The following is a 12,055-nucleotide window of genomic DNA, read 5'->3' as shown; positions in this document are numbered from 1 at the left end:
TGTAGACCGTCTCACCAAGTCTGCTCATTTTATCTCGGTGGACACTAGATATACAGCCAAAAAGTATGCTAAGATATATTTCGATTAGATTGTGACCCTACACGGAGTTTCCCTTACTATCGTCTCTGATAGAGGGTCAGTCTTTGTCTCTCATTTCTGGGAGCAACTACAGCAATGTCTGGGTACTCATCTTCTTAGAAGCTCAGCATATCACCCATAAACTGATGGTCAAACTGAAAGGGTGAACCAGGTGCTCGAGGATATGTTGAGGGCTTGTGCCATTTTTTTTCCTAAGAAGTGGGATAAGTGCTTGAAGTTAGCTAAATTTTCATATAATAACAGCTACCAAGAGAGCATCCGCATGGCACCATTTGAAGCTCTATACGGGTAGAAGTGTAGAACGCCACTGAATTGGGTTGAAGTGGGAGACTGTGGGTACTTTGGGCCTTATTTCATAAAAAAGGCTCAAGAGAAAGTAAGCATTATTCGAAGCCACTTGAAGGCAGCTCAAAGCCGACAAAAGGCTTATATAGACAAGCAAAGAAGGCCTTTGGAGTTTGCAGCTGGGGATTATGTGTATCTCAAAGTATTTTCTATGAGAGGGGTGCATCGATTTGGTGTCCATGGCAAGCTAGCCCCTCGGTATGTGGGTCCGTACAAGGTTCTGGAGCAGTGTGGTCCCGTTGCTTATCGTCTTTAGCTACCTGATATTTTATCTACATTACATAATGTGTTTCACGTCTCACAATTAAAGAAATGCCTGTGGGTTCCTGAAGAAGCCGTAGAAATTGAAGGGCTTCCACTCTAGCCTGATTTGTCTTATGTTGAGCATCCTGTCAAAATCCTGGACGAGAAAGAAAGAGTGATGATGAATAGTATGGTAAAGTTCTACAAAGTGCAATGGCAAAACCACTCAGAGGATGAGGCAACGTGGGAACAAGAGAGTTACCTATTGAAGCATTACCCCGACCTCGTCGCTGGTTCTGATAGTTAGTTGCTACGTCGAAATATATTTCCTACCTTCTTCTCACACTAGGCACATGAAATCTCGGGTCAAGATTTTATTTTAGGGGGTAGATTTGTAACACCCTCGGTGTTACATTGTACAGTTTTTGCTAAAATCATGTCATGAGCATCATGTTTGTGTATTATTGCATGTAGTAAAGTGAGAAATTAAATTTTATTGCACTAGTTCTCAAATTGAGCTCTAATTTATTCCTTGTTCAAGTATTCTTCCGTAGCCCAAATCACTTTCATTCATCTTGATCCAACTCTAGCTCTTATTATTCTTCTCCTCCTTCATTTCCCATGCACGCACTCGACACTTGCAAGCCCACGAAGCACGCTTCAGTACATTCTTTAGCAAGACGCAGTGCTTTTACTTTGTCGTGTTAAGCAAGTCAAGTTGGCAGCACATGACCGACCGGCAGCAGCATCGCACACGCTACTCATTAATCTCAATCACAAGCTCTGTCCGCTGCGCACACCGCTTGCTCTTCTGGTTTGCCTTGTATGATATGCACTACTCTACTACCCCTAGTGCCAACTGGGATGCTAGTCAAAAAGTGCTTCCATTCAATACCACTGACTTCACCATCTATCACGAGCAAGTACTTCTTGTTTTTCAATTTATTTTGCAGCATCTCCTGTGCCATTTCTTTAGGGTATTTTTTGTCATCTTTATGTCAGTTGCTGAGTAATTTATTGAAGGATGTTGGGAGCAGTGATCTACTGCAGCACGAAGTCAACACTGTCCACTGTGTCTTGCACACCGTGCGCGCCATGCACGTATGCACTGGTCACCGCAGAAACACTGTTCACCGTGAAAAATACTGTTCACCGTGCAAAACACTGTTCACCCAAGCAGCACGTAGTGCACAAGCAGTGCTTTGTTACCTTTAAGCAAGCTAGTTAGCCACTAACCTTTCGACGCATCGCTGTCGCGCCTTCGCGTCTCCTGCCTTTAAAAGAATACGCCGAGCCACCGAGCCATTTCGCTCCGTTGCTCACTTGCTTCTCTCAAATCAAGTTTCTCTATTCTTACCCGTAAAAGCTACGTCTATCGATTTCTCTCGAGCTACAATAATCAGCTAAGGTAGCTAGTCTGCAATTGATCATCTCATTCTCTAATATTTCCTTGACCTATGGTCTCCTCTCCCATTAATTCCTTAACCTTCATGTATGAACCAGCAAGCCAAATGCCACTAGTCATTTTCCTTAATCACATTTTATGGGATTAATTAGCGGCCACCTGACAAAATCAATATCTCCCTCGTACGAACTCCGATTCCATTGATTCTTTTTTCCTAAATTCATCTAAAATCATGCTCCACCCATCCATATCATTTTCTTCATCTCTAGAGCTCATTTGAATTTATTTATTTATTGTGAAATAAATTTTGTTAGATTCCTAAATTCATGATCTATCTGTTAGTGTAATTAGTTCGTATGGTTTTGCGATGTTTTAGAGTTACTTATTAATTCTAGGTTGCTTGTTATTATTATGGTTATTTACAGAATGAATTTTTTTGATGCATTGGTAGAAAGTGCTAGCCCTAAAATTCTTTAACAGTAGGTTTATTGTATTATTATGGGAAAAAGTCAACTTAACCCCCCACCTTTCATACTTGGTCTACTTCACCCCCAACTATGAAACTATCTGTTTTACCCCCTGAACTTTCTAAAATCGTCTATTTTAACCCCTATGTGGTTTTTAATAGCGGTTTTACTACAGCAACGGTGGGTTTGCTACAATGTCGGTGGGTTTGCTGCAGTGTCGGTGGTTTTGAATTTTTTTTTTATTTATTTATTTTTGGTGAATTTTTGAAAAATCATAGTAAATCATAGAAAAATCATAAAATGATAAATCTAATTTTGTTGGACTCCACATGAGTATATCTACATAGTAAATATATAATATTATATGCTTTAATACAAAATTTTTACTGTAGCTTTAGATTAATTAGAAAATCTAATTTTGTCTGTAATTAATTAGAATAATTCATAGTTGTAGCTTCTATGGTCCAATTATGGTGAAATTTTTATGGTACGCTAATTATTGTATGTTAGAACTATAGTAAAAATTTTATACTCATTGGACTATGTATAACTTAGATATAGATAAATTCTAATTAATTACTGACAAAATTGGATTTTCCAATTAATCTAAAGCTACAAAAAAATTGTACTAAAGCATACCGTATTATATATTTACTGTGTAGATCTACTCATGTGGAGTCCAATAAAATTAGATTTTTCATTTTATAATTTTTCTATGATTTACTATGATTTTTCAAAAATTCACCGAAAATAAATAAAAAAGGGAATTCAAAACCACCGGTACTGTAGCAAACCATCGACACTGTAGCAGACACGATGTTACTGTAGCAAAACCGCTGTCAAAAAACCACCCAAGGGGGTAAAATAGACAGTTTTAGAAAGTTCAGGGGATAAAACAGACGGTTTTATAGTTTAGGGAGTGAAGTAGACCAAGTATGAAAGGTGGGGGGTTAAGTAGACTTTTTCCATTATTATGTGCTCACTGTAATTTTTGTGGCCTTAGAATAGGTTGATAAATATGGTAGGTAGTGTACCTTGTTTTATCATATATATAGTAAATTGATATTAACAATAAGGATGTCTTTAGTTGCTAAGATAATACATGAAATATTTCATACCTGTTTAGTAGGAATAATATGTATCTTTGCGTATTAGTCATTAGAGTTAGCTTAGTAGCTTGGTAGATGTATTCTTGTTTTAAGAATTATTATTGTCGTATTACTAAGAGTTGCATTATCATTTCATCCATGTAGATAACGAGTTGGTAGAGTTCATGACTGTGGACGAGCAGGAGTACGACGAAGTCATCGAAGAGTACGAGGAGGAGATCCTCGTGCAGGAGGATGTCACGGATCCATCAGTTGCTGACTTTGCTGACACCGCGCCTGCCTAAGGCAAGCCCCGATGCATAACCCTTACTTTGAATAATAATTGGATATATATCTATGATGTGTATTTACGTTACAGGCATTTTATGGAAACTACATGCATAAATATATCTACCTATGAGTCCTTCTAGTACAGGTCAAGTAGCTGCTATGCTCAGGATATCGATAACGTGAGTAACCTGCCGTTACTCGCCAATAGGTGATAAACATGATCACTCATAATAAAATAGTGGAAAGGAAAATGGTGATCGAGCAGGGATATGGTTGGGTTTTGGTGGGTTAAAGGGTTGTGTCCTGCGACCAACAGGGCATAGCTGAGTTACACTTTTTTCCTGTCTATGTCGATTAAGGACCGGTCGTTGCATATGGCTCTAGGCAAGTCACAGATCTATTGTCTCGAGCACATAGTTGGATATAGGCATAGGGAAGGCTTGTTGCTCTCTTGTCATGGATCAGGCTCTTTCTGGACCGACTAATTGGAGGCGGAGATGGTGGAAGTCCTTACACCGCACTGAGTTCGGGACTAAGGAGTGGAGGCTTGAAGTCTAAGTTTGGATGAGGATCTGGACACCCAGGATAGGAGAGTGATGGGTTGGTCCTGCTTGTACCTAGGGTACAAGCGGGGCATGTGTCTTCGGGGCACCTAGCTGGGCACATTGATTCACGAATCATCGGGAAATCCGGTGCGACTTATCTGTGGTTTAGCACCGTAGTAAGAACTAAAAGTTGAAAGGAGAAGAAATGAAACTGATTGCTCAACCCTTGCTTGAAAGTAGAACAGGTGCTTATATAGACTGACTAGATGATAACTTAATACGGTTGATAATAAAAACATAAATAAGGACTCACTATTAGTATTGCTTTCTGCTAAAATAAACTAGCAAACCATAAAGTTTCTCATATTTCTTGGAGTCGGGAAATTATTCTCACTAGTCGGGTAAGCCTTGCAAGTACATTGTGTACTCAGGGTTTATTTACCCCTGTTGCAGGTGATGCATGAGAAGTACCTTTGTGTGGAGGATTTTTCTGGTGGGCTCAGACGAATTCTCGTTCTTATCGCTAGATGTTTATATTAAATTCCGTTGTTTATCATTCCGCACTCTAATATTTGGTATTTTAATAATGTACTTTTAAGAAACTTTGATATATGAAATGGACAAGTATTTTAACTCATTCCTATTGTTGGATCCTTAGGATAAATGTGGATCTTTTGGGTTCTTCCTTGTGGGTGTGCCCAACAGATACCGCCCGTTGTAGCTTGCTTTTGGGGTGTTTAGTGTCTGGTGGAAGACAAGCACCTCCGTAAGCGTGTTATTTTGGACGGTTCTGCCACACAGGCCTACCGCGATCAAGTCATCGTTGCCGGTGAGCATCCAGACGATATCGTCATTAGCAGCCGCCTTGGTCGCTCTATGCCACAGCTAGAGGACGACGCATCGGCTACCGACATGCGCAAAGAGATGGAGGAGGATGAAAAGATCATATCAGAATAGATCAATAGAAGAAGAGGAGGGTTAGGTTAGGGTTTTACCTATGTAACCGGAGCCTGGTGCTGGAGAAGACGAGGGCCACCTAGAGAAGACGACACACCGGTTAGCAAGGATGGCGAGCGACGAAGGAGGGACAAACAGTGACATGAACTCATATAATCACCGAGATCTAGAAGGGAGAAAGGGAGAGGGACAAGGGGAAGGGAGCGGCTCGTCGGTGGCAGGCGGATCGAGGTCACCGGAGTCAGGGAGGACGGACGCCAGTCGCCAGCAGAGGAGTCGAAGAGGCGAGACGAGAGAGCGGCGCGGTGGGTGGAGTGGATAGAAATGGATTAGGGTTCAGGATGAGGGGGAGGGCGCCGCATCCGCTCGATTATATATTAGGGGGAAGGCCGGAGGCTGAAAGCCTACTAGGCCAGTGGGCCGTTGAGAGGTGGGGAAGGGAGGTGGGGAGGCCTAAAGGCCGGGCCAGGCCGAGTTGGCACGTCGTGCCTGGGGTAAGGCCCAGGCATGGCCTGCTCTACCGGGTCGTGCTAGCCCGAGCCCGCACACCATCGGGGCGGCCCGTGCTTGGGCTAGGCCAAATTTACGGGCTTCGTGTCAGGCCTCGAGCTGCATGGACATTTATATGAACAAGTCAAGGAGGGGAACAATGGCACCATGCATGTGCCTCCTAGTGTTTGGCTCTATGTGATGTAACAGTAGTATATACATGGCCGGCGCTTACTTTGCAAAAAAAAAACAAATACGGAAATGATCCATGCTTTGCAAAAACAAATACGGACATGATCTAGCCAGCGTATTGGATAAGATACGACTCGTATAAGATACTACTGTTGGGAACGGTCGGCTGGCTGGTTGGTCGGTCCAACTCAGTACTTCGAGCCCTGATAGGCTCACTCTTTTTTTTTTTTTGCTTTGGCCACAGTGACAGAGATAAAAACTTCCTCGGATCTGTGGCTGGCTTATTTTACGGAGCTACGGTGTCACTGTGTAAGGGTAAAATAGTTCGGAGGGTTTCTAATCTACGTGAGAAGATCTTTTCTTAAGCCGAAATACTCCGAAGCAGTCTAATTTATAAGATACTACTGGTACAAGTGTACATCTGTATAAGGCCACAAGCCAGCGATGCAAGATCAGAGATGCGCGCGGCGTGGACGGGCGCTGGCGCAGTGGCGCGGGTGGATGGCGCGGGCAAAAACGTCGGCGGCGGACGGTTCGCGCGAGCTGCCCTGCCCAACCAATGCATTTCAGGTTTCAGCGTTTGGTCAGCCGGCGCAGCGACGAGGGGAAAAGGCTGCGTCTCGCCACCCGTCAGTCGTGGCTCGTGAGTCGCGACGCGAAGCCAACGGGTCCTCTGCACGCGCATGGGCTCGTCTCCGGTTTGCTGGGCACGCGCCGTTTTCAGTTCGACTTTGAAGGCACCCGTTTATTTCCTCCGTCCCGAAATCATAATTAGAATGTTTCTTATTTGACACCTTAAAGTCTAAAGATAACTCGATTTTTTATATGACCATGATCCATGAAAGATAAACATACTGCGTGCATCCGGACGGACGCCCGCACAACCCGCACCCATCCACCTAGATTTGCCCCACCCTGCACGCGCATCCTGCCCTTTGTCGCTGTGCCCGCCATTCCTTCCTCTGACCTCCTCCTCTCTCCGCACAGGCGGAACCCGAGAGCTAGGGTGAACGGTTGAGGACGAGCAGGCCCCGTCCGCAGGCCCTTGGCATGTCGCGCGTCCCTTCCCCTAGCCCCCGACGCGTCGCGCGCCCCATCCGCAGGCCCCCCGCTCGCCATGCCCCATCCCGGCGCCCGGACCGTGCGCCCATCACTCAACGTGCCCTCGTGACTCTTCAAACAACATGACACTTGAATGCAATATGCGTCTGAAACAAATGAAATATTTATAACATACACTTGTAATATATGTGTGAAACATATGGAACATTAAGATAAAACACTTGCAACATGAAAACACTTGCTACAACATAAGACCGAAACAGATAAAATATTTGGAACATACTCTTGCAACATATGTGTGAAAAATAAGCAATATCCAGATCAAAACGCTTGCAACGTATGTCTGAAACAGATGAAACGTTTTAAACATGTATGCAACATAGCTCTGAAATACTCATGCACTTACAACATACCTTCACCCCAGCCGAGCTTGGGGCCCCTGACGGGCGTCCGCGTGTGCAGGAACTCCAGCAGCGTCGTCGACGGATCCACGCCGGCGGCCTCGTACCGCTTCACGTTCACAGCCACCACCACCGTCTCCGCGGTCGCCGCCTTCCCCATCTCCATCTGCACAGCCTCACAACGGTCAAATTAAACGAAACGACCACCTCGCTTCCCTCCTGCACTGCACTGCAAGTCTGCAACGGCCGGATCGAGCTGGTTTCGACGTGCCACGGCAGCACGCCACCCTGGTCCATGGGCTCTTGTTTATAGCTAGCTAGCAGCCTAGTACGATCGAGGCGGGCGGGCGACCGGTGTGATGCACGTTCGCGATCGATGCGGTCTTTGACCAACTCCCAAAAGTCTTCGGGCGGTAATAATGTATTAATGTAAGTATATATTTGGGAAAAAGTCTATTTAACCCCCTACCTTTCATACTTGATTGACTTCACCCCCAACTATGAAACCGTCTGTTTTACCCCCTAAACTTTCTAAAACCGTCTATTTTACCTCTGGGCGGTTTTTGACAGCGGTTGCTACAGTAACGGTGGTTTGCTACATTGTCGGTGGGTTGCTACAGTGCCGGTGGTTTTGAATTTTCTTTTTTTTTATTTATTTTTGGTGAATTTTTAAAAAATCATAGAAAATCATAGAAAAATCATAAAATGATAAATCTAATTTTGTTGGACTCCACATGAGTAGATCTACATAGTGAATATATAATACGGTATGCTTTAGTACAAAATTTTTACTGTAGCCTTAGATTAATTGAAAAATCTAATTTTGTCTGTAATTAATTGGAATAATTCATAGCTGCAGCTTCTATGGTCCAATTGTGGTGAAATTTTTATGATACGCTAATTATTGTATGCTTGAACTATAGTAAAAATTTCGTACTCATTGGACTATGTATAACTTAGTTATAGATAAATTCTAATTAATTACAGACAAAATTGGATTTTCCAATTAATCTAAAGCTACAAAAAAAATTGTACTAAAGCATACCATATTATATATTCACTGTGTAGATCTACTCATGTGGAGTCCAATAAAATTAGATTTTTTATTTTTATGATTTTTCTATGATTTACTATGATTTTTCAAAAATTAACCAAAAATAAATAATAAAAAAGAAAATTCAAAACAATGGACACTGTAGCAAACCCACCGACACTGTAGCAGACCCGCTGTTACTGTGGCAAAACCGCTGTCAAAAAACCGTCCAAAGGGGTAAAATAGACGGTTTTAGAAAGTTAAGGGGGGTAAAACAGACGGTTTCATAGTTTGGGGGTGAAGTAGACCAAGTATAAAAGGTGGGGGTTAAGTAGACTCCTTCCTATATATCTGGGTCGCCATGGATGCATTTATTTGACTTTTTTCAGCAGCATCCTTAGACCGGCGACCTGGCATGCCGTGCTGCTAGAGTGTTTACGAAGTTACGATGCGCGCGCGAGCCAGGCGAAGGAAGGTGTTTCTGTCCGGGGCGGCCCTGCGTACTACAGCTTCGCCCCTGGTACGACTGGGGCTTAGGCCCGGTGAGATAGCATGTCGAAGAGGAGGCACGGCACGGCATGGTTGCCTGCATGCTCGTGCTTAAGCGAGCCCGCGTCTTGTCGGACCACATTGCCCGTTTGGCCACCGGCCATGGTGAGGTCATATAGTCGATACGAGTAGTAGGCTCTGTTGTTATTATCTGTATCGTGATCCGTGATGATTGGGAAAAAAAACACTTACAACTAATAACAAGATTGTACTTAACTTTGTTTCCACGTACGTAAAAGAACGTGTCGACGCTTTTCTGATTATTAACCTTGTTGAGAAGCGAGAAAGTGTCTCGGGCTTTTGCTTTGACTTCAACACCTAATAAAAAAGCCTTGTCAAATGCACGTTAGAGCAAATTGGTTTCTAAAGCCAAAAGTAGTTGAAGCGCCCGCGTACAAATTCACCATTAATCATGTAACAGGAAAAATATCGCGCAAAGCCTGACTTTAGCAAATCATACAGAAACTAAAATTTTCAACTCTTGGAAGGTAAAGTGAACTAGCAACTGATTCAGCAACACCATTTTTACCATCATGGTTTGTCAAAAAATGATCACCAGGTTCCCGATTGCTAGCATTCAGATACCTCACCTCTGCTGCTACAAACCCAAAAAAAAAAAAAAAGTTCCTTGAGCAGATCATACAGAAACTAACTAAGATAATTACCTACAGCAAGATGTAAGATATGACAGTCCATATTTGCCAAAGCCAATAACTATTCGTTCTCAATCTCCCCCAAATATCCGAGTTGGTTAGAAAAGTTGATAGGCATTGACCCAAAGTATTATGTACTTAGCATATTCATCATCCCCAGCAAGCAACACAATCAGATGTAACTGCCTTAAAGCTTTTACCACGTCAGCTTCCATTGTTTTGTATGATTAGAAATCTCACTTCACAATTTAGAATATACCACAATGAATTACATGAAGGTATTTAGATTGAAATAAATAAACGGCAATGTTGGGTATAGGGCGTCCATCCGTCCGGACAGTGCCGATGGTGGGCCGCGACGCAGCCCAATGATCGCCCATCCACTCGCCCTCACCCCCAACCGTTCTAAAAAAAGAAAAAAAACTTCTTATCCCTTCCGCTCCCTCCTCTCCACCACATCGCCTTGCAGCTGCCACTCCGTCCATCTCGTCCGGAACGCGGATGCCACTCTACCTCGTTGTTGTCGTGCACCCCATCCGACACGCGCTCGCTGGTGGTGCTCGCTCCGCCCGTCGTGCGCCGCACGCCCGGCTCAGCCAAGACCGGTGGTGGTGGCGGCAGTGGTGCACGCGCGCCGCTGCTAATGCGCCCGCTCGGCCGAGCCAAGCCCGCTACTAGTGGCAGTGGTGCTTGCGCGCCGCTGCTCGTTGCCGGCTCCAACCCCGGCGGCTAGAATCGATAGGCCCCGGTCTTCCCCTCACTTTATGTTGCATATGTATGTTTCAATTGTTTCAGACGTTTCAAATGTATGTTAAAATTGTTCCATTTTGATGTTGCAAAAGTAGATCGGAGGATGTTGCATATGTTGCAAGTGTTTCAGATGCGTGTTGCAAGCGTTTGTTCAAAATGTTTCATCTGTTTTTAGACGTTTGTTGCAATCGTTTTTGATCTGAATGTTGCATATATTTTACATAATATGTTGCAATAGTATGTTCCAAGATGTTTTCAGTTGTTTCAGTCTTTTGTTGCAGAAAGTGGTTTCATGTTGCGAGTGTATTTTTTTAGATGTTTCATGTGTTCCATACACATGTTGCAAGTGCATGTTCCAAGTGTTTCATCTGTTTTCGAGACGTATGTTGCATTTGAATTTTTTTTCATGTCGCAAGTGTTTTATGTTGTTCGGCCAGGGACGAGACAAGGGGGAAGGAGGACGGTGCGCGCGGCGCGCCGAGGGGGCGGGCGGACGGGTGCTCTAGTCGAGGGGCACGCCGAGTCCCGGCTCTCGAGTGTCGCCCGTACAGAGAGAGAGAAACAGGTCTGAGGAATGACCGGCAGGCGTAGATATAGGGGCGGAGTGCGCACGTGGGGCGGGCAATCCAGACGAGGGGTGGAGCGATGGTGAATTGGGATGGGCTACGCGGACGTCCAGGCGCCACGCCGATAAATATAAGGAGCTCACACGAGCCCCGTTCGGCTGATAGAATTTTGGCTGAAATTGGCTGAAAAACATGGTTCCGGCTAAAAAAAAAGCTAAATAAATCGAATATGAGATAAGCGGAATGGGCCACGGAACATGATTGTTTAGTACGCAGCAGACTATGCCAACCAAACGCGGCACAACGGCGGGCACCCGGAGACCACGGCCACATGGAAGTCGGCAGAGGTCGCATGCACACACACTCCATGGACACAAACCACATGGAGGTCGCCCCCGAGCCCGCTTTGCTCGGCCTGCCTTTTTGTGTAGTGTAGCCCCACGGAGAAAACAAACACCGAGAAAAGTCTGAAGAGAGATGGTTGCATGATTGATGCTAATAATGGCCGGGAGGCACGTACTATCACGTGACCGGAACGTTGCCCACTCTTTCCGTCCGTCCCCTGACAAAAAGGCCACCATATGCTGGACCACACCCACCATTCTCGGCTGTCTGTCTCTCGTTTCCTCCCTCCGTTGAAACAGGGAAGGAAAAAGAAGCATGGAGTAGTGAAAGATTGAATGACGAACAAACTGATCAACATTCAAAGTATTTACATGGTTTCGTTTTCTTTGAAAATTGTTGAGCTTCTCTGCTGTCACTCAACTAAGAAGACGGCACGCGCTCAGGTCGTACACCAAGTACGGACGGAACGCGTGCCTAACTAATATGCTTGCTAAATCACAATCATGACCGTTCAATTCGTGTACTCGATACATGACGGGTTTATATTAGGACGAGCATGGTTACTGACAAATTAA

At 44.4% G+C, this 12,055-nt stretch overlaps 1 pseudogene; it reads right to left on the bottom strand.

The window, feature by feature from the left end:
• Positions 1-7,750, bottom strand: part of LOC136536065 (indole-3-acetaldehyde oxidase-like) — a 34,842-nt pseudogene extending 27,092 nt beyond the window's left edge.
• Between the last annotated feature and the right edge of the window lie 4,305 nt (positions 7,751-12,055).

The sequence above is a fragment of the Miscanthus floridulus genome, chromosome 2 (assembly GCF_019320115.1).
Source record: "Miscanthus floridulus cultivar M001 chromosome 2, ASM1932011v1, whole genome shotgun sequence".
Classification (NCBI taxonomy): domain Eukaryota; kingdom Viridiplantae; phylum Streptophyta; class Magnoliopsida; order Poales; family Poaceae; genus Miscanthus; species Miscanthus floridulus.
This window is presented reverse-complemented; position numbering and strand designations above follow the sequence as displayed.